Source organism: Lampetra planeri, chromosome 58 (genome assembly GCF_965212315.1).
Source record: "Lampetra planeri chromosome 58, kcLamPlan1.2.h2, whole genome shotgun sequence".
Lineage (NCBI taxonomy): Eukaryota > Metazoa > Chordata > Hyperoartia > Petromyzontiformes > Petromyzontidae > Lampetra > Lampetra planeri.
In genome coordinates this window covers 1925617-1950327 of record NC_136164.1, presented here as the reverse complement: position 1 = coordinate 1950327, position 24711 = coordinate 1925617, and the positions used below count along the sequence as shown (strand labels likewise).

General features: G+C 45.5%; 1 long non-coding RNA gene across 1 annotated transcript; it reads left to right on the top strand.

The window, feature by feature from the left end:
• Nucleotides 1-5555: 5555 nt before the first annotated feature.
• LOC144735943 (uncharacterized) lies at nucleotides 5556-23060 on the top strand. Its single transcript, XR_013588701.1, has 3 exons — nucleotides 5556-5661; nucleotides 22092-22206; nucleotides 22829-23060. It is a non-coding gene; the product is annotated as an uncharacterized LOC144735943 (long non-coding RNA).
• The last annotated feature ends 1651 nt before the right edge of the window (nucleotides 23061-24711 follow it).

Sequence of the window (24711 nt, the reverse complement as noted above, 5' to 3'; positions counted from 1 at the left end):
GCTCGGCTCATTGATTGGAAGGGCCGTATCCTGCTGTATCTGGCTGGCTCAATGATGAGGCACAGTTATGAGACGAAGTGATGAGCCATAGCGAGCACCGCGTTTGTCAGTCTCCCTATTTTCTGACTGCAGTCTTTCATATTCTTGGTTATTTCGGTAAAGTCACGTCGATATATACATTTAAAAAAAAATTAAAAAAAATTGAAAATAATAAAAGCAAAAAACCTCGCTACACACTTCCCAGGAGCCATTTTAAGCTGGACATCAATGGGGGGTATGATTCCCGCCCATACATCAAAAAGAACGGCGAGTAGCCAATGGAAACATGTGGAGCCCTTCTGTAGGCCGCAAGCACCCCAGGGATGTGCAAATCCCAATATTTCTGTGAATCATCGACCTGCTGACTCAACATCGAGGTCAAAGTCCTATTGAGCCGCTCTACCATGCCATCTGTTTGGGGATGATAGGGCGATGTGCGAACATTTTCTATCCCCAAAAGGTCGCACACCTCATTCAGTAGTTTCGCCGAAAATGTTTTCCCCTCATCAGTGAAAAGGCGCTTCGGGGGCCCTTTATCTAGCACGTACCCGTGCAAAAATGCCTCGGTGATACCGGCAGCTGATTGATTTGTGAGCGGCCAAGCCACAGGCCAGCGGGAAAAGTATTCAATGCCCACAAGTAAGTATTTATTTCCCTGGGCCGTAGTAGGGAACGGTCCCAATATGTCTAGAGCCACAAGCTCATTGATGCGGGACACTTTAATGGAGTGTAAGGGCCGGCAGCACTTCGCTTTCGACGAGCACACTGCAAACAACCCTTCAAGATGTTTTTAACGTCCGCCGCCATGCTGGGCCAAAAATAATCAAGCCTAAGGGTGGCCAGGGTCTTATGAACCCCCAAATGCATTAGCCGCTCATGGATGGCCACAATCAGCCTGCCCCTGAGGCACGTAGGCACAATAATACTATAGCGTTGCAATCTGCCATCCCAATACATCAACAGGCCCCCCTTTTGAATGACGGGAGCTACCCTGCATCGGCACAAGCCGTCACCTAACTCCCCTACACGGTGCCGCATTTTAAATAGGGAAGCGTCCTCTGCCTGGAGGTGCCCCCATTCGGAGTGGGTCAGCTCCAGGGCAGCATCACGTGCCATGGGAGCGCTGGGCTCCTTCGTGAAAAGTGTCGATGCCGACGCGACGATGGCGGGGAACACAATCATGTCCGGCGATTTTCAGTGGGCGGAGCCCGAAAGACACATGCAGTTGCTGTCTGGGGCAAGCCGCGACAGCACGTCAGCATTAGTGTGCCACGTCCCTTAACGATAAGACACCCGGAATGAGTAATCCTGCAGGATTTCTAACCAGCGTGAGAGCTGGCCCGATGGATGCTCAACGCGCAAGGCGTGCTGTAGGGCGGCGTGATCGGAGAGCACCTCGAACCTCCTGCCATACAAATGGGGCTGGTACTGCTGTACAAAGAAAGCTATGGCGAGTAGTTTTTGGCGCGTTACACAATAACGTTGCTCGGCCAGTGAGAGCACTCCACTGCCATAGGCCACCACCCTCTCTACTCTGTCGACCACCTGGGACAGTACAGGGCCGATACCCGTGTTGCTAGCATCGGTGTCCAAAATGAACAGCAATGAAAAGTGCATGTATCAGAGGGGATGGGCGCCCACCAAGCTGTCGTGGAGGGCAACGAAAACGGCCTCCTCCTCTGCTCCCCACCGAAATTTTTGTCCCTTCACCGTCAGGGCATGGAGGGGTTTGACAACGGTGGCGAACCTGGGCACAATGCGATGGTAATAGGAAACAAAACTGATTAAACTGCGTACTTAACCCACCGACTTGGGGGTTGGCCACGTGTGCACGCATGCAGTTTTATCGGGATCAGTCGCGATACCCAATTCACTAACAATGTGCCCGAGGTATTATACAAACGTCTGAGGTTTAACTTAAGATTAGCCTATCGCATCTTAAGAAAAACAGTACGCAGCCGGGTCAGGTGATCATCGAACGTGCGGCTGATTACAATAACGTCGTCCAAAAATATCAGGAAGGAGTCCCACTGGAGTCCTGCCAGGACTAGCTCCATTAACCTCTGAAAAGTTGCTGGGGCCGAGTGGAGGCCCATCGGGAGTCTCTTAAATTCGAATAAGCCTTGCGGCGTTTGGAAAGCAGTCTTAGGCTTTGAGAAACCATAGGTCACGTGTCCGGTCGGGTTCACACAGAGTGCCATGGCCTGACACGACCCCATTGCACTCGTCAACAGCCTCTACACTGCCCAACCCGGCAGTGACATCAATCGTACCGACCCGACATAGCAGTGACGTCATGCGAACAGACCCGACATAGCACTGACGTCACGTGTGTACAGACCCAACATTTTTACGGTCTTGTCCACACACTCTCCACAGTAGCTTAGCCTGTACACAACACAAGCCATCTAACACTGATGGCGCTGACTAAGATAGCCAACTACTATCCTTTGTAGCGCAATATCTAGCGGAGATGATTAGCGACAACGGCGACGAGGCGACAGCAATGACGAGACGAATCCATTCCCAGAACCGGCAGCCTCGAGCTCCCGCTCTCGGCTTCTTTCATGCTATCAGCGTGGCCTGGCTCCATCTTGACTGCCCCTCCCTTCGCTAACCTGCTAGCAGGTTCCAGAGGCCTCCAGATGGGGTCCTCCGTGACCCTTACCCTAGTTTCTCAGCTCTGAAAACACACCCGTGCTCACGCTCACCGGCATGTGTACTCTCTGTCCACCACAGTTGTCGCTGCTGTCTACCAGCCAGCGCTATTACACTACATCATGCCCCCCCTTGTTTATAAACACTAGCCGTCCCAGCTGATACACAGTAACGCAACCGGGTTGAAAGGCAGAGCAACTTCCACAACCGAGGAACATCCAAAAACCCTCAAAACGCTAAAAAACAACAATCATACAAAACCACAATTGCGCTCTTTCTCGTGCCTCAACAACCCAACAACTGCTCCCTCCGAGCAAGTCGGCGTGCGAGCAGGCACACAGCACAACTGCGGTGCCCCCCATGAACTGACAACACAACTGCCGTGATACTCGGCGCATGGCGCAGGAAAAAGAATTTCCATCAACAACAACAACCACCAACACAAAGCTCGCAGCACCACGCAACCCCCTTCTCAGCACCCGTTATCCTTTTACACAGCATTTTTCCCCAATCAAACAGTACAAGGGCGAGTCCGCTTTATCGGACATTGCTCACGTGAATCGGGTCCTTGATGCCGGGTACCCGTCTTGGGCAGGATCCTGTATTTCTTGGGGGCTCCGAGGAACAAAAAAAATGGCCTAAAGAGCGCGGCCCCTCCCTGGCGAGGTCCGTCGGTAGGGCCTGCAGGGCCTCCTCTTCCATCTACCTGAGAGACACCCAAGCTGCTTTGAAGCGATGACGGAACGCCGTCCAATCGCCTCCCGCCGCTATGAACTCCCGAACGGGAGGCAGCCTCTGTAGTCGGCACGCGGCACCTCCTTAGCATCGTCCCACGTCCCACTCCCAATGGCGCCCACCTGCCACGCCATGCCCACGGCGGGAAAAATAACGCCCGGCAACTGCAGGGTCCCCGCCGCGGGAACCACCGCTGCAGGTAGCAGCTTCGATGGCCCACTTGCTGTACCCTGGACGGCACGCGAGGACGCGGAGAGCTGCGTGACTAGCCGTCTGATAGTCACGAGGAGCAGGTTGTGTCGGATAACCACCTCACACCACCCATCCCTAGTTCGCGATTCCGGAGGATTGGTGCCCCTCCCCCGCTGATCCGCAGCTGCCGGTTCTGCACCATTGAGTTTTGTAATCGGGGTCACCGAGTCCCGGGGCTTGGTGGAGGGATGACTGTCTCACCGTCTTCGTCCTCTGATTACACTATGGGTAGGTTCCTTATCCTTGATAACTTCACCATTGCTATTATACCCTAATGTCTATTGAATTTTCCAACCACTTCTTACACCAGTTGAAGAGTCAACGATTCAGAGACAGAGTTTCTAGGAGGCACTTTCGTTATTAATAACTTTCACGATCTCCTCTACACACTCTCCACAGTAGCTTAGCCTAGTCTGTACACAACTCTAGCTGTCTAACACTGACGGCTCTGACTAAGATAGCCAACTACTATCCTTTGTAGCACAATATCTAGCGGAGACGATTAGCGATGACAGCGATGAGACTACAGCAGCGACGAGACGAGTCCATTCCCAGAACCGGCAGCCTCAAGCCCCCGCTCATGGCTCCTTTATGCTACCAGCGCGGCCTGGCTCCTCCCTGACCGTGCCTCCCTTCTCGAACCCACTAGCAGGTTCCAGGGGCCTCCAGATGGGGTCCTCCCCGACCCTTGCCCTAGTTCCTCAGCTCTGCCAACACACACCATGCACACCCTCACCAGTGTGTGCAGTCTGTCCAGCACAGTTGCCGTTGCTCTTCACCAGCAAGCGCTATTACACAACATATGTATGCGAGCCGTATACAAACCAATTTATACGCAGATACATACCCACTCGTGTGCCATGATGGTCTTCCTAGGTGCAAGTCACTAACAGCACTTGTTTCAACCGTCTGTTAAAGCTATACTGGGGATTTTTGTTGTGTCTGAGTGTGCACGTGTGTGTGCACACGTGCCCTCCTCGTGTGTTTGTGGGGAGTGGTAGGGCAATAGTTAGCGTGCTGTGCTACCAGCCTGGCGACCCGAGTTCGATACCCGCTCACGATCAACACCAGTGGAGATTATGTAAATGAGTCCTGGGCATCCCCTAGGTCGACTCAGCTGGAAATGAATACCCAATGTGGTGTGTCAACATCGCCACTGGGGAGACAAAGGTGGCCGGGGGTGGTGCTGGCCACGAACCCCCTCGTGTACCACAGTGCCGGGCTTCAAAGATATTCGCTAACAGCACTTGCCCCAACAGTCTGTTAAGGCTACACGGGGGATCGTTATGGTTTGTGTGTTTGTGTGTCTGTGTGTGCGCGTGAGTGCCCCCATGTGTGTGTGTGCAATTGTGGTGTCTCATTGCCCCCTTCCGACACGCAAGCCAGCATCAGGACTCAAGGGAGGTGAAGATAAAACTAATTTATTTTTTATGTTACTCTATTTTGTTTTATTTTCAATACAGTACTTTTTTACAGTGTTACGCACAGATGTACAATATTTCTCCTCATGTATGAGTTTAGCAGTGCTTCCCTTTTTTGTTGAACCGTAACACTACATTTCATAACACCGGACCATATGGACCTTTAAAATTACTTCGTCGATTGTATTATTCTTCGTCAAACCTCACATTCGCTCCTGTCCACATTTTGGTCAGTTGTGGCCTTTGGGACCATTTGGCATCCTTTGGCACTCCTTGCCAAATCGGGCTACGTGGGTCTATGTCCTCGCCCCCAAACTGCGCCCTCCTCTCCTCACCCTCCTCCTCCCCATGCCCCCATCCCCCAGCTGGACCAGGCTTGATGTATAATGGGCGGGGGGTCGCGTACTGGTTACGGTTTAACTCAGTGTGTGAGAGAGTGAGTGCCGGCGAACTCATTAATCGCGTGCAGAGGGACTTCTGCACCGCACCGGCCCTTCCTGCTGCTGCTGCCGCGTTATTGAGGCGCCTTGCTACGCGGTGCCTTCAAAAGAAGCAGGTGAGTTACTCCCATCATCATCACGAGCATTTACTACGACCAATTTCATCATCAATGTCGTTATCGTCATCATGAGTTACTCCGATTAACATCATCATCATCACGATTACAGTTATTTACTACGACCAACTTAATCATCAATGTCATCATTATGATCATCGTTCAATTTCAGATTGAGCAGACCGGAATTCTTGGTCTGTATCGGGGAAACACCTTGGCCCAAGGCAGTAATTATAATAGATATTGGGGGGGACACATCCCCCCCAATATTCAAATATGCTCAAAATGTCCCCCCCCACCCATATATTGCTATAAAATAGATTTCTGTTTTCTGATTGTGGTTATGGTTGTACTTTATTCATCCATAATCTTTGCCATTACATACAATGAAACAAGAAAAGGTAAAAAAGAAAAAACAGAGCAATGTAATACAATATACTATTAGACATTATTGTAAAAATTTACTAAAAAGTCCATCAGATGCGTTAGTGATTTTTTTAATATTTAGCCAGGAAATTCGTTTTCAAATTTTAATATTTTGTGCGGGGGGACCCCCAGATCCCCTGGAAAATTTGGTCCCCCCAATGTTGACTCCATGGTTACGAACTTGCCTTTGCCCATGCCACATCCATCCCACCTCACGAAACCTGCTTTGTCCTCATATCATTAGAGGCCCACGGGGTAACGTGGTAGCGCCTTACGCCGATTATGCTCACCCAGAGCCAGGCCTAGCGGTGTTACAAAAAGAACGGAGAGAGACCCGAAGCCCTGGTTAAGATCGCGACGTGGTTTGTTCCTGGCGATGGTTTCTTTACATTACAACTCTTTGTTGATCCACGGCTGGATGAAGAGGCTCCCCTTGATGTTGCCATCCGTCGAGATTGTTTGATCATATCTGGGTGTAGGGTGCTTTCAGTGGTGACACTCGTGCTTACGGCCACAAGGGTCTGGGTTCGATTCCCAAATACGGTTCCTCTCTCTGTGGGCTTGGTATGTTCTCGCCCCTGTTCTGCATGGGTTATATGGTTTCCTCTCATAGGTAAAAAAAAAAACATATAATCGTGGAAATGGTACTGGCGAAAACGAAATGTATAATCACTGCCTAATGACCAATTGGTACACACTTTTTTTTTATAAACTACATCCTCTTCTGAACAAATTGTGTCTTCAATCAATACGGTGGCATTTGATCTTGACGTAACTCTTGACAATGCCACGTATAATTGTCCGTGAGAAAAAAACTGGCTGCGGCATATACAATCCCAAATGACGAACTGACTGCCCTTGCGATTTGTTGATGGTCATTGCAAATGCAACTTGAAGAGAGAACTGTCTTCGCCGGAATTGGGACTGGATTAGTTTCTGATTATTACAACGTGAGGAATGAAAACTCTCTTCCCATAAAGAGAGCCAGGCATAATGAACGAATCAATGCAATTTCATGTCAATTGGATGTATTGGACGCATGTATACTGTGTGTATATTACACAGCGGGACAGATTTCCCTGCAATCTGTAGGAGGACGGAGCTAAGCGAGCGGAGTTGGCATCTCCCCCACCCTGCGTACAGTTTACGCACGCATGCATGTATGTCGGAATACGCGAGCGAGCTGACGAGAGCCGTCAGAGTGTGTCGGTGGGGAAGTGTTTGCCCTGATTGCTCGGGATTGTAAATGTGGCGAGTGGAAGGGCAGTGGTGATGGTGGAGGAGGGAGGTGAAGGGAGCTCTGGGCTGAGCTCAGGTGGGGAGACGTGAAGAGGGCGAGCGAGAGAGGAGATGGAGATGGTGGGTGAGGTTTGTGGGGGGCTCTGAGCGAACTAGTTCTGCCCGTTTTTTCACGAAACACTCTCTACTCCCCCCCCTTACCGCCACCCACCGGAGAGACTCCCACCGTGGTACAATGTAGCCCTTGGGCCCCCTCTGTGATCGAGAGCCGAAGTGGGAGACACCACCGCTGCTTCTCGGCGTGGCTACCCGTGCCAGACCGGGCCGGGTATGTGTTAATGTATGTTGAACTTATTTATTACCGTAAGTAGCCAACCGTGATAATGGGAAATGCATGGGAAGGACAACAAACTAAACACAAAATTCAAAAAGCAGATCTCGTGATGGTGATGCTGCTGCTATTACTCCCGTGCACTCACGCATTTCTCATTATTGTTACGGCCAATTCAATTGACCTTAAGTTGAGGGATTAAATCTGACGGGCATCTATGGGTAGCTTGTCGGTGATAAGCCGTAGTGTGTCAACCATTCGTTGAGCTATCATTTGTGATAGCCTTACCTTGGTAAAAATAAAATAGTTGAGTTTTTAAATTATTTTAGTTTAAGATTCTGAGTTGACCATAATGAAATTTTACAAAGGCGAGGATATGGGTCAAAGTATCAACTGGTGGTCGGAAATAACCCCAAGTTTGTTATTTACAATTGTGAAGGGAAATGGCGCCCTTACAAGTAAGATTACGGTCCTTGCCGTGTATGTTTGTCTTTAGTTTAATTGTGATCGACCCGCGTGGTCTTAAATGTCGCCGTTGGTACCATTGTGGTAATAAATAACTTTACCATTATGACGTTGTTTTTTTAGGGGATCCATTAAAGATTTGCGTCATTGAGCGGCCACCAATGAGCACCTGAGGTGACGCCCACATTGTTGTGGTTATGCGAGTGGTAGTTGTGGCCTCTGTTCGTGGTTGTTGTGCGGTTGTAGTTGGTGTATGGTTGTGTACAGTTGCGGTGTATGGCTGTGGTTGTTGAGCGGTTATTGTGGTGCATTGTGGTTGTTTGAGCAGTTATAGCAATGCATTATTGTGGTTGTTGTGGCCTATGTTCGTCGTTGTTGAGCGGTTGTAGTTGGTGTAAGGGTGTGGCACAGTTGTGGTGTATGGCTGTGGTTGTTGATCGGTTATTGTGGTGTATGAGTGCAGTTTGGAGCAGTTGTAGTGGTGTAATGTTAATCGCTTTATAAAACGATGTACATGTAAGCTGAGCTTACGAAAATGTTTTTGTTTTAACTCTCGGGATAGTCTTCTTGGTTCTTTCGGTAAAGTCAACCAAGAAGATGAATCCCTGCAGTCACGAAAGCTTTAAATCGAAATATAGGGATATTTCTTTTTATAAAAAATAATAGATTTTGCTGTCACCCCCTCTGATGGTGTCACCCGCACCCCCCGCACCCCCTAGTGACGTCACTGGTTTACGATGCGGCGCTCTTGAAGTGGCCGCTGGTGAAGGTCAATTGACGCCCTTTAAAGTTACACTTTGGTGTTTTGCCATTCATTTATTTCTTTCGTTTTGCCATTCATTTATTTCTTTCGTTATATTTTCAGCGACGCGTGTGGTCGTCAACATAACCGTTTATGAATCGCTGTAAGATGTAAATGTATAATGTATAACCTGCTTTATTTTATTGGCGCACCTTGCAGTTTTTGCGAAATCCTGGAACTATTAATCAACAATCAGACGTGGCATCACACATGTTTTTGCATTGTCCAATGGTAAATAACAGCGGGTCAGACAAATAGAAAGCAGATCTACATACAGTACTCTTGTAAATGAAAATAAGATGCTTGTGCAATTTGATGAGCATTCAAAGTTGCCGTGTGTATGTCATAAGTAGAAACTTTCATTGCATAATTATCAGTTTAACACGTAGGCTTTCGCGACCAATATCATCCATAATAGAGTTTTTTTGGGTTAGATCGTGTAAATATATAAATGTGTCGTTAAAAACCGCCACCACCCGACAGCCAACTAGTAAGGTTTGTCACGTAAACAGAACGTGGCCAATTTGTCACTAGTACAGCACACCGGTGTGTTGGAGAGCCAAGCCACATACAATTTGAGTATGACGTTTAGCTAGTAATTACAACTAGCTTCATCAGGCGACAGATTTGTGGATAAGTTTAACTGTTTCGTTCCTTATATAGAGGCATAGATGTGGTAACTACACTTCTGCGCTCCTGCGAAAATTGGGGGGGGATTAATGAGTCAACGTACATTATGCATGTGCATTATGCGAGCCCTTTGATCTTGTTCTTCCTGTCTATTGAAGTATGGTGCCCTTTATAGGCATGCATTTAAATAATGTATTATCAATCTTAATTTTAGAACTTTCGTGACTGCAGGAATTATTATTTGTTTCTTTCGGTTAAGTCACGTCTAAAGATAAAATAACAAATTAAATTAAATAATAGAATACGACGTTTCGATTGCAACACAAGCAATCATCATCAGGTATAATGAAATAGCGACATAAAATCTAACCAGAAAACTATAGACAGACATATTAGCAGACAGATATCACCAAGATACATAGCGAGAGCAACACAGGTAACAGAGAGGGGTGATCGTCTCTGTGTGGTGGCTTTAAATAGACAGAGGGGGGGGCGGAGGCAGAGAGAGGGAGGAGGGTTAGAGAAAAAATTAGCATATCAATGAGTGGTCAACAGACGTGGTGCTGCGAATGCGATGGCACGGCAAGCAAGCCTGAAAATCAGGAGAAGGACACACTAAAATTAAATAACCTAGTAAAATATCGAAATGTAATGTAATACAACACAGAGGGTCGGTCAACACACAATTAACGCATAGCCTGGTTGATTACGTATTTCAAAGATTGCTAAGTTAGAATTTAAGTGTGAACAATCTAAAGAGAGGACACAGGCAGAGAAAACAAGTCGCCAGAGAGAGAGAAAAAAGATAAGCTTAAAACTTCCCCGTAGAAGTGGTTCAATCTTAATTTTAGAACTTTCGTGACTGCAGGAATTATTATTCGTTTCTTTCGGTTAAGTCACGTCTAAAGATAAAATAACAAATTAAATTAAATAATAGAATACGACGTTTCGATTGCAACACAAGCAATCATCATCAGGTATAATGAAATAGCGACATAAAATCTAACCAGAAAACTATAGACAGACATATTAGCAGACAGATATCACCAAGATACATAGCGAGAGCAACACAGGTAACAGAGAGGGGTGATCGTCTCTGTGTGGTGGCCTTAAATAGACAGAGGGGGGGGCGGAGGCAGAGAGAGGGAGGAGGGTTAGAGAAAAAATTAGCATATCAATGAGTGGTCAACAGACGTGGTGCTGCGAATGCGATGGCACGGCAAGCAAGCCTGAAAATCAGGAGAAGGACACACTAAAATTAAATAACCTAGTAAAATATCGAAATGTAATGTAATACAACACAGAGGGTCGGTCAACACACAATTAACGCATAGCCTGGTTGATTACGTATTTCAAAGATTGCTAAGTTAGAATTTAAGTGTGAACAATCTAAAGAGAGGACACAGGCAGAGAAAACAAGTCGCCAGAGAGAGAGAAAAAAGATAAGCTTAAAACTTCCCCGTAGAAGTGGTTCAATCTTAATTTTAGAACTTTCGTGACTGCAGGAATTATTATTTGTTTCTTTCGGTTAAGTCACGTCTAAAGATAAAATAACAAATTAAATTAAATAATAGAATACGACGTTTCGATTGCAACACAAGCAATCATCATCAGGTATAATGAAATAGCGACATAAAATCTAACCAGAAAACTATAGACAGACATATTAGCAGACAGATATCACCAAGATACATAGCGAGAGCAACACAGGTAACAGAGAGGGGTGATCGTCTCTGTGTGGTGGCCTTAAATAGACAGAGGGGGGGCGGAGGCAGAGAGAGGGAGGAGGGTTAGAGAAAAAATTAGCATATCAATGAGTGGTCAACAGACGTGGTGCTGCGAATGCGATGGCACGGCAAGCAAGCCTGAAAATCAGGAGAAGGACACACTAAAATAAAATAACCTAGTAAAATATCGAAATGTAATGTAATACAACACAGAGGGTCGGTCAACACACAATTACATTTCGATATTTTACTAGGTTATTTAATTTTAGTGTGTCCTTCTCCTGATTTTCAGGCTTGCTTGCCGTGCCATCGCATTCGCAGCACCACGTCTGTTGACCACTCATTGATATGCTAATTTTTTCTCTAACCCTCCTCCCTCTCTCTGCCTCCGCCCCCCCCTCTGTCTATTTAAGGCCACCACACAGAGACGATCACCCCTCTCTGTTACCTGTGTTGCTCTCGCTATGTATCTTGGTGATATCTGTCTGCTAATATGTCTGTCTATAGTTTTCTGGTTAGATTTTATGTCGCTATTTCATTATACCTGATGATGATTGCTTGTGTTGCAATCGAAACGTCGTATTCTATTATTTAATTTAATTTGTTATTTCATCTTTAGACGTGACTTAACCGAAAGAAACAAATAATAATTCCTGCAGTCACGAAAGTTCTAAAATTAAGATTGAACCACTTCTACGGGGAAGTTTTAAGCTTATCTTTTTTCTCTCTCTCTGGCGACTTGTTTTCTCTGCCTGTGTCCTCTCTTTAGATTGTTCACACTTAAATTCTAACTTAGCAATCTTTGAAATACGTAATCAACCAGGCTATGCGTTAATTGTGTGTTGACCGACCCTCTGTGTTGTATTACATTACATTTCGATATTTTACTAGGTTATTTAATTTTAGTGTGTCCTTCTCCTGATTTTCAGGCTTGCTTGCCGTGCCATCGCATTCGCAGCACCACGTCTGTTGACCACTCATTGATATGCTAATTTTTTCTCTAACCCTCCTCCCTCTCTCTGCCTCCGCCCCCCCCTCTGTCTATTTAAGGCCACCACACAGAGACGATCACCCCTCTCTGTTACCTGTGTTGCTCTCGCTATGTATCTTGGTGATATCTGTCTGCTAATATGTCTGTCTATAGTTTTCTGGTTAGATTTTATGTCGCTATTTCATTATACCTGATGATGATTGCTTGTGTTGCAATCGAAACGTCGTATTCTATTATTTAATTTAATTTGTTATTTTATCTTTAGACGTGACTTAACCGAAAGAAACAAATAATAATTCCTGCAGTCACGAAAGTTCTAAAATTAAGATTGAACCACTTCTACGGGGAAGTTTTAAGCTTATCTTTTTTCTCTCTCTCTGGCGACTTGTTTTCTCTGCCTGTGTCCTCTCTTTAGATTGTTCACACTTAAATTCTAACTTAGCAATCTTTGAAATACGTAATCAACCAGGCTATGCGTTAATTGTGTGTTGACCGACCCTCTGTGTTGTATTACATTACATTTCGATATTTTACTAGGTTATTTAATTTTAGTGTGTCCTTCTCCTGATTTTCAGGCTTGCTTGCCGTGCCATCGCATTCGCAGCACCACGTCTGTTGACCACTCATTGATATGCTAATTTTTTCTCTAACCCTCCTCCCTCTCTCTGCCTCCGCCCCCCCTCTGTCTATTTAAGGCCACCACACAGAGACGATCACCCCTCTCTGTTACCTGTGTTGCTCTCGCTATGTATCTTGGTGATATCTGTCTGCTAATATGTCTGTCTATAGTTTTCTGGTTAGATTTTATGTCGCTATTTCATTATACCTGATGATGATTGCTTGTGTTGCAATCGAAACGTCGTATTCTATTATTTAATTTAATTTGTTATTTTATCTTTAGACGTGACTTAACCGAAAGAAACAAATAATAATTCCTGCAGTCACGAAAGTTCTAAAATTAAGATTGAACCACTTCTACGGGGAAGTTTTAAGCTTATCTTTTTTCTCTCTCTCTGGCGACTTGTTTTCTCTGCCTGTGTCCTCTCTTTAGATTGTTCACACTTAAATTCTAACTTAGCAATCTTTGAAATACGTAATCAACCAGGCTATGCGTTAATTGTGTGTTGACCGACCCTCTGTGTTGTATTACATTACATTTCGATATTTTACTAGGTTATTTAATTTTAGTGTGTCCTTCTCTTGATTTTCAGGCTTGCTTGCCGTGCCATCGCATTCGCAGCACCACGTCTGTTGACCACTCATTGATATGCTAATTTTTTCTCTAACCCTCCTCCCTCTCTCTGCCTCCGCCCCCCCCTCTGTCTATTTAAGGCCACCACACAGAGACGATCACCCCTCTCTGTTACCTGTGTTGCTCTCGCTATGTATCTTGGTGATATCTGTCTGCTAATATGTCTGTCTATAGTTTTCTGGTTAGATTTTATGTCGCTATTTCATTATACCTGATGATGATTGCTTGTGTTGCAATCGAAACGTCGTATTCTATTATTTAATTTAATTTGTTATTTTATCTTTAGACGTGACTTAACCGAAAGAAACAAATAATAATTCCTGCAGTCACGAAAGTTCTAAAATTAAGATTGAACCACTTCTACGGGGAAGTTTTAAGCTTATCTTTTTTCTCTCTCTCTGGCGACTTGTTTTCTCTGCCTGTGTCATCTCTTTAGATTGTTCACACTTAAATTCTAACTTAGCAATCTTTGAAATACGTAATCAACCAGGCTATGCGTTAATTGTGTGTTGACCGACCCTCTGTGTTGTATTACATTACATTTCGATATTTTACTAGGTTATTTAATTTTAGTGTGTCCTTCTCCTGATTTTCAGGCTTGCTTGCCGTGCCATCGCATTCGCAGCACCACGTCTGTTGACCACTCATTGATATGCTAATTTTTTCTCTAACCCTCCTCCCTCTCTCTGCCTCCGCCCCCCCCCTCTGTCTATTTAAGGCCACCACACAGAGACGATCACCCCTCTCTGTTACCTGTGTTGCTCTCGCTATGTATCTTGGTGATATCTGTCTGCTAATATGTCTGTCTATAGTTTTCTGGTTAGATTTTATGTCGCTATTTCATTATACCTGATGATGATTGCTTGTGTTGCAATCGAAACGTCGTATTCTATTATTTAATTTAATTTGTTATTTTATCTTTAGACGTGACTTAACCGAAAGAAACAAATAATAATTCCTGCAGTCACGAAAGTTCTAAAATTAAGATTGAACCACTTCTACGGGGAAGTTTTAAGCTTATCTTTTTTCTCTCTCTCTGGCGACTTGTTTTCTCTGCCTGTGTCCTCTCTTTAGATTGTTCACACTTAAATTCTAACTTAGCAATCTTTGAAATACGTAATCAACCAGGCTATGCGTTAATTGTGTGTTGACCGACCCTCTGTGTTGTATTACATTACATTTCGATATTTTACTAGGTTATTTAATTTTAGTGTGTCCTTCTCCTGATTTTCAGGCTTGCTTGCCGTGCCATCGCATTCGCAGCACCACGTCTGTTGACCACTCATTGATATGCTAATTTTTTCTCTAACCCTCCTCCCTCTCTCTGCCTCCGTCCCCCCCTCTGTCTATTTAAGGCCACCACACAGAGACGATCACCCCTCTCTGTTACCTGTGTTGCTCTCGCTATGTATCTTGGTGATATCTGTCTGCTAATATGTCTGTCTATAGTTTTCTGGTTAGATTTTATGTCGCTATTTCATTATACCTGATGATGATTGCTTGTGTTGCAATCGAAACGTCGTATTCTATTATTTAATTTAATTTGTTATTTTATCTTTAGACGTGACTTAACCGAAAGAAACAAATAATAATGTATTATCGTTTCTCAATCCGCTTGTCCTGGTGAGGGTCGCAGTGACAGCATGTTGAGTAGGGCGGTCGAGACCTCCCTTTCCCTGGCGACAGACTCTAGCTCTTCCTCGGGAATTCCTCGGCGTTTTCAGGCCAGCGACAGTCCCACCGCTAGCGTGTCCTGGGCCGGCCCCGGGATCTTCACCCAGTGGACGTGCTGCCCGGTAGAGTTCCAGGGGGAGTTTATCGGGGAGCATCCTTACCAGGTTCCCGAACCACCTCAACTGGCTCCTGTCCATCCAGAGGAGCAGCAGCTCGACTCTGAGGCTCTCCCGGATTACCGAGCTCTTCACCTTATCACGGAGAGTTAGCCCGGCAACTCTGCGGAGAAACCTAATTTCGATCCCTTGTACCCATGATCTCATCCTTTCGGTCAATACCCAAGGCTAACGAGCATAGGTGAGGGTGGCAATGTAGATCGACCTGTAGACCGAGAGCTTTGTTGGAGAACTCAGCTCCCGCTTCACTACCACGGAAAGGTTCAGCGTCCGCAACACTGCCGATGCCGCACTGATCTGCCGCCGATCTCTCGCTCCCACTCGTTAAGGTGGTCAATGATATATCCCTGACCGCTTATTCGGACTTACTTTCGATCCTTTGTGCTCTTGGATGTTAGTGTAAGCGTTCAACACCGTTTGAGTGTCGTGTTCTGCTCAGGCACCTCGAGGCCCTAGTTAGTATCAGTGGTTGAAGCTCTTTCCTGGCTTAGCTCCCTATCTAATCGATCACAAACAGTGTGTCATGTTGGGGGGCCATACATCTGAAACTCGCCCCAGTTGTTACCAAGAGGGATGATTTTAGGGCCTTTGTTATTGTCCATCTATATTTTGCTTCTCGGGAGCATTTTCCATCGTCATGGTCTGAATTAAAATTTTTCTGCTGATGACACCCAAATATATATCTGCAGACTAAGCCTGGCACTGATGTTCTTGTTTTTTAGTCCTGCCTCAGTGTCTCTCTGTTCAGGGTGTAAATTAATTAACATTTCTTGAAGTTTAACTGTGACAAAAACTGAGGTCATGTCGTTGGGTTCCCATAACCCGCTTCATTAAGTACAGTCGCTTTGCGTTTTTACGCACGTTTATGTAACGCCATCTTGAAAGAGAGTGTTAGATTAAATCTTAATTTAGGAGCTTTCGTGACTGCAGGAATTATTCTTTGGTTCTTTTCGGTTAAGTCACGTCTAAAAATAAAATAATAAATTAAAATAACATATTACGACGTTTCGATTGCAACACAAGCAATCATCATCAGGTATAAAAGAAATAGCAACAAAAAATCTAACTAGAAAACTATAGACAGACATACAAGCAGACAGACATCACAACGGCACACAGAGAGAGGACACACATCGGCACAAAGAGAGGGGTTGTCTCTATGACGGTCCCTTAAATATAGAGAGGGGGGGCGAGAACGGAGAGAGGGAGGGGGCAGAGAGAATTAGCATATCAATGAGTGTACGCCAACGTACTGCTGCTGCTGTATATTTAAGGGACCGTCATAGAGACAACCCCTCTCTTTGTGCCGATGTGTGTCCTCTCTCTGTGTGCCGTTGTGATGTCTGTCTGCTTGTATGTCTGTCTATAGTTTTCTAGTTAGATTTTTTGTTGCTATTTCTTTTATACCTGATGATGATTGCTTGTGTTGCAATCGAAACGTCGTAATATGTTATTTTAATTTATTATTTTATTTTTAGACGTGACTTAACCGAAAAGAACCAAAGAATAATTCCTGCAGTCACGAAAGCTCCTAAATTAAGATTGAACCACTTCTACGGGGAAGTTTTAAGCTTATCCTTTTTCTTTCTGGCTATTTGTTCTCTCTGCCTGTGTCCTCTCTTTGGAATTTTCACACTTAAAATTCTAACTTAGCAAATTTTGAAACACGTAATCAACCAGGCTATGCGTTAATTGTGTGTTAACCGACTCTCTGTGTTGTATTACATCACATTTCGATATTTTGCTGGGTTATTTAATTTTCGTGTGCCTGTCTCCTAGTTTTCAATTTTGCGTGCGCGTTCCACATTGTCATCTTACTTGCAGCAGCAGCAGTACGTTGGCGTACACTCATTGATATGCTAATTCTCTCTGCCCCCTCCCTCTCTCCGTTCTCGCCCCCCCTCTCTATATTTAAGGGACCGTCATAGAGACAACCCCTCTATTTGTGCCGATGTGTGTCCTCTCTCTGTGTGCCGTTGTGATGTCTGTCTGCTTGTATGTCTGTCTATAGTTTTCTAGTTAGATTTTTTGTTGCTATTTCTTTTATACCTGATGATGATTGCTTGTGTTGCAATCGAAACGTCGTAATATGTTATTTTAATTTATTATTTTATTTTTAGACGTGACTTAACCGAAAAGAACCAAAGAAGTGTTAGATTAACTTACACTTATTTTTGTGATGCGTGCACTATTATTGAAATAACGTGCTCCAGTGCCGTTGGCCACGGTGTGAGCTCATCATTAGTCGGGGCAGCAAAGTTTCAGGAGCGATGCTGCCTGAGGTGCAGCAGTACAACAACTACAAGCGCGGGCAGCAGCATCAGTCAGCATCTCCTTCTCGCGAACCATTTTTAAGATCTTGTCTACGTGATGTTATTCTTGTGCACACATTTGCCTACCAATGTCCGGTAAACGTGGTAAAAATATTTACTATTTTTTGAAAATGTATTTATTTGAGTAGGCTGTTATTTATTTGAGTAGGCTGTTATTTATTTGAGTAGGCTGTTACTATCTTTAATACGCGTGTAATAACGACTTGACACACTTCTCTTGAGATGGCACTTAATTGAAGACCAGTTCACTTGACATCAGGCGGAGAACCCACTGCAACAACCCTGAGTCTCCCGCGCATCTCCCATATATACCAACAGGAGGCCACGCTCCCCTTTTCGATCATTCTCGCTGACTCTGGATGCGCCCTTTACCAGCAGACCCTTCCGTCCTCTTCCCATAGCCACCAGACCCTTCACACTCACAACTAGTGCATTCGTACTGTAAGCTGACCTCCCTGTCATTACCTCCCGTGGTCACTAGTCCCCTCACACCGCATGCAGGCTTTATCGCCATTACACACGTATGGTTAGTGTTGTGCAGTACGATCACGTGGAGACGGAATTCACTGTAAGGGCTGATGCCACTTATTAACACTTCACATGACACTGTAACTCACACCAGAGGTAGGTGCTCTCTATTCTTGCTCCTTAGCCTGGACTCCGGAACTTTATATTATGCTACCCTCAGCTACCCCTTGGGGCTCTCTCGCTCGTCTGCATGGGACGGGGGCTCATCTAACACCGCCTGGCGACTATGATAGAGAACCCTCTCTCTCAGTCGGTTCTTACTCAATACTCGGAGCCCTACTCTCGGCTATCCCCTTCGCTCTCCTACTCATCTGCACAGGACGGGGGTTCATCCAACACCGCCCGGCGACGAAGAGGGAGGGACCTCTTCCAGCCGATCCTTGCCCTGGCTCCCCACAACGACCTCGCCGTCGTCACGGGGTAGCTCCTTAAGTACCCCTTTGGCGGCTCCTCCCCCTAGCTCGAACCCGCCTTTGTTCCCGAAGGTACCCACTTACAGCACACGTAACATGACGTCATCTTCCACTGTCAACTCGCTCGCACCTCCCTCTGTTCGCCCCTTCGTGGTTGCTCACACGACTCCTCTACAGTAGTATTGTAAATATATGTTCTGTAACCAGTGAAAGATGTCGACCTAATAATGAGGTTCAATAGCGTGTTTTCCCTAACCCTAACCATTTCCTCTATTTCCTATTGTGAAAATTACGTTTTAATTTATGCAAATTTGAGTCTTGCACCGTTTTTCAAGAACACAACCCCCACGTAAAACAAGAGGTAGCCATACATGGTTTCAGTATGATTGTAGTGTGTTGTACGTAGGCACACACGGATTTGGAGGCAACACGTTTATTTGAGAGCTTCCCAACAGGGTAACTCTTAACTTAACTGGTTCAACATCTAAGTGATAAATATATGGTTAACTATGTGAGTAGCGGATTAACTGCATGAACGGGTCAGTCAGCTTACACACTGCCTGACCCATGATGCCGAGCAAAGAACAAACACCCAAAGACAACGAGACGCAGGAACCCATGATGATTTCACAGACAAGCTCCGATCCCTGTCGGGGCTTCCCCTTTATCCTCCCGGCCGCGGGCTCGCCCTGTCCTCGGCCCCCTTCTGGATCATGCCAGAAGCTCTCGGCTCCCTGTCATGTGTCCCTCGAGCCCCCCGATGGCCCGCTTGCATATCAACCCATGGTTTGGTGTAGAGGGGACACCCGGCATGCATCTCCACTCCTGCGACAGTAGCTAGCGCTAAGCGCCATCGTGACACCGTATAAGTCACTACATGATGATTGATGATCTTGAAATCATATCATATTCTAAGTTCCGGGAACCTCAGGGTATTTTTTTTATCTTGCCTTGACTTCTGAGTGCCATGCAAGGAATCTGGCTAAGTTCTCCTCCTTCTTTCGCCTGCGAAATATTTCACGCGTTCGTTCAATTCTCTCAAATGCCGAGATACTGGTGGTACAATGCTTTTATTTAATCAACACTTTGATTACTGTAATGTCCCTGTTTCGTGGTGCTACTGTGAATGTTTCAAATCGGGTTGCAGCTACTCCAAAGCTCTGCTGCCCGTGGTTCTGTGTGGAGTGAGGGAATACGAACCCATCACACCTATCGATCATTTGCTGTATTGGCTTCCGGTACTAAAAAACAAGATTGAATAAAAAATGATTGCATTTACTTTCAAGGACCTTGAAGGGGGTAGCAGTCCCATTATATCTCGGTGATATACTCAAACTGTATGCTGCCTCTATCCGACAACTTCGATGCACCAAATCCTGGCACCATGAGTCTTACCGTGGACTAACCTGTGGTTAATGGGTGATAGAGCGTTCAGTAGTCAAGGCACCTCGTTTGTGGAACGCCCTGACCCAGGCCGTTAGGGACGCTCCATCAGTCGAGGTTTTTAAGGGCTCGTCTGAAAAACACATTTAATTTATCTTGCGTATCCGTTTGTCTTATGGGTTGTTTGTCTTCCTTTTAACCTTTGGGACTTTTGGTGGGATTCTGTTGTAAAATCGCCGTGAAGCCTTGTGTGATTGGCTCGATATATGAAACTGAGTTTTACTTCCTACTGTTCGTGCCCCACAGGTGTTGGTGTTGAACGTAACAATAAAAGCCCCCAGACCAGAACGACTCGTGTAGGATTTCCTTTCATAAACATCTCACAATAATCACTTACACTTGTAAGGAGCATTTCATCCGAAGGCCCCCATGCGCTGTGTATGGAAAGCATGAAATGAACAGAACCAGGTTAAACAGCCAGAACTAGGGGGAAAAAAGGCACCGTAAAGAGGTGAATTTTCAAGACAAACTTCAATATACCTAACGATATCATGGTCATGTGCAGCCTGTAGCAAGAAAGTGTGTTGCAACACACAACAGAAGCATGAGATAGATCACACTTGAGATGCTGGAAAATAACTGGAACTCAGTCCTTCATCCAGTCCCGTGGTGGAAATGTGGATATTATAGAGGAATGAAATACAGTGATCTCTTCATACTGCCGTGTGTGCGTGGAGGAGGTTTGTGAAGGACGCTACTGGTGAGTTGCAGGCAGTCGCCATCCAGCAACAATGGATGGGCAGAGGAGCGACGCTCACAACAATCGCAGAGAGTTGGTACGGTAGGGAGTACAGGTGATGCATCTGTCAGCCATCTTAGTCCGTCAACCCATGGACACCTGCAGGGTCTGTCCCGTGACCGCCTGCCAGGGGGCCTTCGACACTTCACGTGGCCTCAATCTGCACGCACCTAGCATGGCACAGGCGGCGAGGTGATGTCACCACCACGGAGTAGTGAATGGCTGTTGTAGTTTAATATTATCTAAATATATTAAAACCGTTGTTTACATGATATATGTGTTGCACGTTCGAAATAAAGAGATGAGGGACTCCAGATCGATGACAACACATGTATTGCGCATCTGTAACCGGCACAATGTATATTTAGTGTACCGTATATCACACTTAGCAGGTCTGCAAACGGCGGTTTCCATCAATCACGTGGCTGGTCTGCCACCTAATGACCGAAGTCAATATTGACAACAGATTTGCTGTTGAAATCACAGTATGAAAACTAAACTATGAAGTAATTTTTTTGTATGCTACCATGTACGACACACTGAGCTATATCGCTCGTTTTCAGAAGAGACCTGGCCGCAAATTAGAACTCAACGAAGTAGCTTATCCTGCGAGATGTCAACTGCCTCGCCTGGTATGCAGGAGGTTGTGAGTTTGATCTGGACCCTGATGCCTGTACATTTGGAAATGTTTTTCCTGTGGTTGCTTGGATATTTCTCCAGGGTCCTCCGGTTTTTTTCATCCACATTTACCATCACAAGTTTATAGTATTTGGCTGCTATACATTTCCACATAAGCCACTTCGCTGGGCTATCATTTGTGGCCAGGTCGCTTCTGAAAAAATATCTATATAGCCCAGTGGGCCTTATCTGGTAAAATAAAATACAAAATGGTTTGTTTTATTGTGCCACATTTGCACGGATAAAGTGTAAAACGAACATTTAGAGCTTTGTTAACCCACGAGATCAATGAAGGGCCTCCCCACGCCGCCTTGGTTGTGAGGGTGGTGGGGAATTCTGCACCATGGAGGTTGATGAGTGCGGGTCTTAGTAAATGTTGCGGAGAATTTACGAAGTCGCATTTTACGACGTTTAACCAAAACGGGGGGATTTGCCAGTGGCATTTGAGAGGTAAGCCTGTTAATTGGTTGCGATGTTCATCCGAGGTAGTTACTACATATATATAAACTCTATCTCAGTCTGAAAAAGTTTGAAATGTGAATGCCTATGAGTGAATCAACGCCTTCCTATCTTCTAATTCCAGGTGAATGTGCATGGAATTTCCTTCAAGATGGAATCAAACAAGGTGTTCCTGCTGTTGGTGGTTTGTGGAATGACATTGCTGGTTGTATTTCTGGATATCCACCTGTTTACTGCTGGTATGACTACTGACATCACGCAGAGAGCTTCTATTGCTGGACTGACCAACGCCATGGGAATTTAGAATATCAACATTTCTGTGGAATCTCCACACTGAGGAGAATCATGGCGGCGCAGTGATACTGTAACACTTGCACCTCACGTAAAAAAGGGCCTGGGTTTGATTTCCGACTCGGGCGCCTGATTTGGAGTTTGTATGCTCTCCGCTTGTCGTACGTGGATTTCCTCCGAGTTCTCCCAATTACGCATAATGTCAATCTCACTTCAAATTTACACACAAAAAAACCCTACAAACTACTCGCGTAACAATCATCGCCACCCCCTACTGGTGATGAGTCACCCTGTGCTGCACAGGAACAGCTGCCAATAGGGAGGCATTGTGCTCTGAGATGTCTCGCTACGTGATAAAGCGCAATCTGAATGCAAAACACAAGAGGGTCATTGTCGTCGTGACCTGCAGTATAAACACGAGTTCATTCAGCATATTTACTGTCTCAGGTCCAGCAGAGGCAATGAACATCACGCGTTGATTAATGATGCAGAGACATTTTTAATAGTTTTTTTAAAATTACAAATTGTACTTGTTTTTTTACGCTGCCATTTGCTTTGTTCTTGTGACAGAAAGCTTGACAAGACCATCAGCGTTGACCCCTAGGATCAAGGAGCAGCGAATAACACAGGAGGAGAGGTTCGCAACTCTCTTCCGAGTCTGCAGACAACTCAAGAAAAGTCACAACAAGTCAACACCGTTGCCACCGGTCAACTTGCGACTGGACGTACTGACCCGCCTCTACGTGAGCGACCGCTACTCGCTCGTGTATTGCGAAGTGCCCAAAGCTGGGTGCACCAACTCCTCACGATGGCAGGAAATGCCAACCTGTCCAGGGTCTTGTCCCAAAACGACGTGCACGTGATTAAAAACTACACCAGGCTGAGCCAGTTTGACGCTGCCGGTCAACGCTCCCGGCTGGATGGCTACACGGTGATGATGTTTGTGAGGGAGCCCATGGAGCGCCTCGTGTCGGCCTACCGAGACAAGTTTGTGCATAAAAACGAACACTACCAGGTACGTGTCACGTTTTTTTTAAAACCGACCTCATTTGATAAACCGTGTAGAGTTGGAACACGCGGTTGATTAAGCCGTGTTTGGCAAGATTTTCCTGGACTCTTGCAGTAATCTTACAAAACCTTAATTTTTGAAAATGTATTATTGGCGGATTAATACAGTATGAACAATTAGATAATTACATTGATAACAAAAAACTGTATATGGAAAAGGAATAAACATTAACTGAAGGTTCTGAATATGTAGCTGTACCAGAATGTTCATCAGCTACTCAAAGATACACGACATATAAATATATTGAAAAAAGTTACAATACTATTATGTTTAAAAAAACACAATAACCAATACATAATAATAATTTACGAAAATAACTACTTTATTACAACCTAACCAATAAATAATTATAATTAACACAACAAGGAGTATTTTCATGCTTACCAGTGTAGTGGCGTAACGAGCGCAGGGTTTGCAAACAGCAGTTGCATTCATGTACGGGGTTGCAAACAGTGAGGTCAGCTCAGGATAAGCAGGTGCCAGCGTGTGGCCTGAGAGATAGTAGACAGAGAGACGCCAACAATTATGGAAAGAGGCAGTGATTGGCTGGCTGCAAATGCAAATGCGGGGTAGGCGCCACGGAGGCGAGAGATCGTGGCGATAAGGGGGAGAACACGTGCAAGAGATGGCAGAAGGACACCGGCTTAACGAGGGCCACCTGATGACACTTAATGAGGAAGGGGATATAAGGGGAACATGTGAGGCAGTTGGGTTGAGTTGGTTGGAGATGAAGCAGTGAAGAGATTGAAGAGAAGTCCGGGACCTCGCCCTCTACACCTCGTCCTCCCCAGCGGTGTTGGCTGAACCCCCGCTGGGGGCACGGGCGAGGTTGGAGGTGCGGGTGTAGACAAGCTCGCTAGCGGAATCTGAGTGTGGATAGGCTCGTGGGGTGAGAAGCTAGCAGAGTATACAGAGAGTGAGTCCGTGACAGGCTAGGAGAGCGGGGAGTAAGAGGCTAGCGGAGCGAGAGAAAATAAGCTCGAAGTAGAAGGCTAACGGAGGAAGAGTTTGTGACAGGAGTACGTGGTGTTGAACAAGAGGAGCATCCGTGTGGGATGGTGTGAATAAAGTGACAGCATACTACACTAGTAACATATCCTTCAACAAGATATTGTAGCACAGAACGAGTCGCGTTTACCTTATGGCTGTTAATTAAGTAAATACGTGGGGTTTAATCAGCACAACAACCATTCTGTAATTAAAATTCCAAAATTTTAAATCTATGATGTCGTTTGAGTAGACTCCACTTCGTGCAGAAGTAGAATTGATTCTCAAATATTCCGAATTTTAATCGGGAAAATATTATTCTGGGATAGACTCCCCATCTCTAAGGCATGGCAGATGAGTGCAAAGCTAACGTCGAGCTCTGCCGATTCATTCAGCA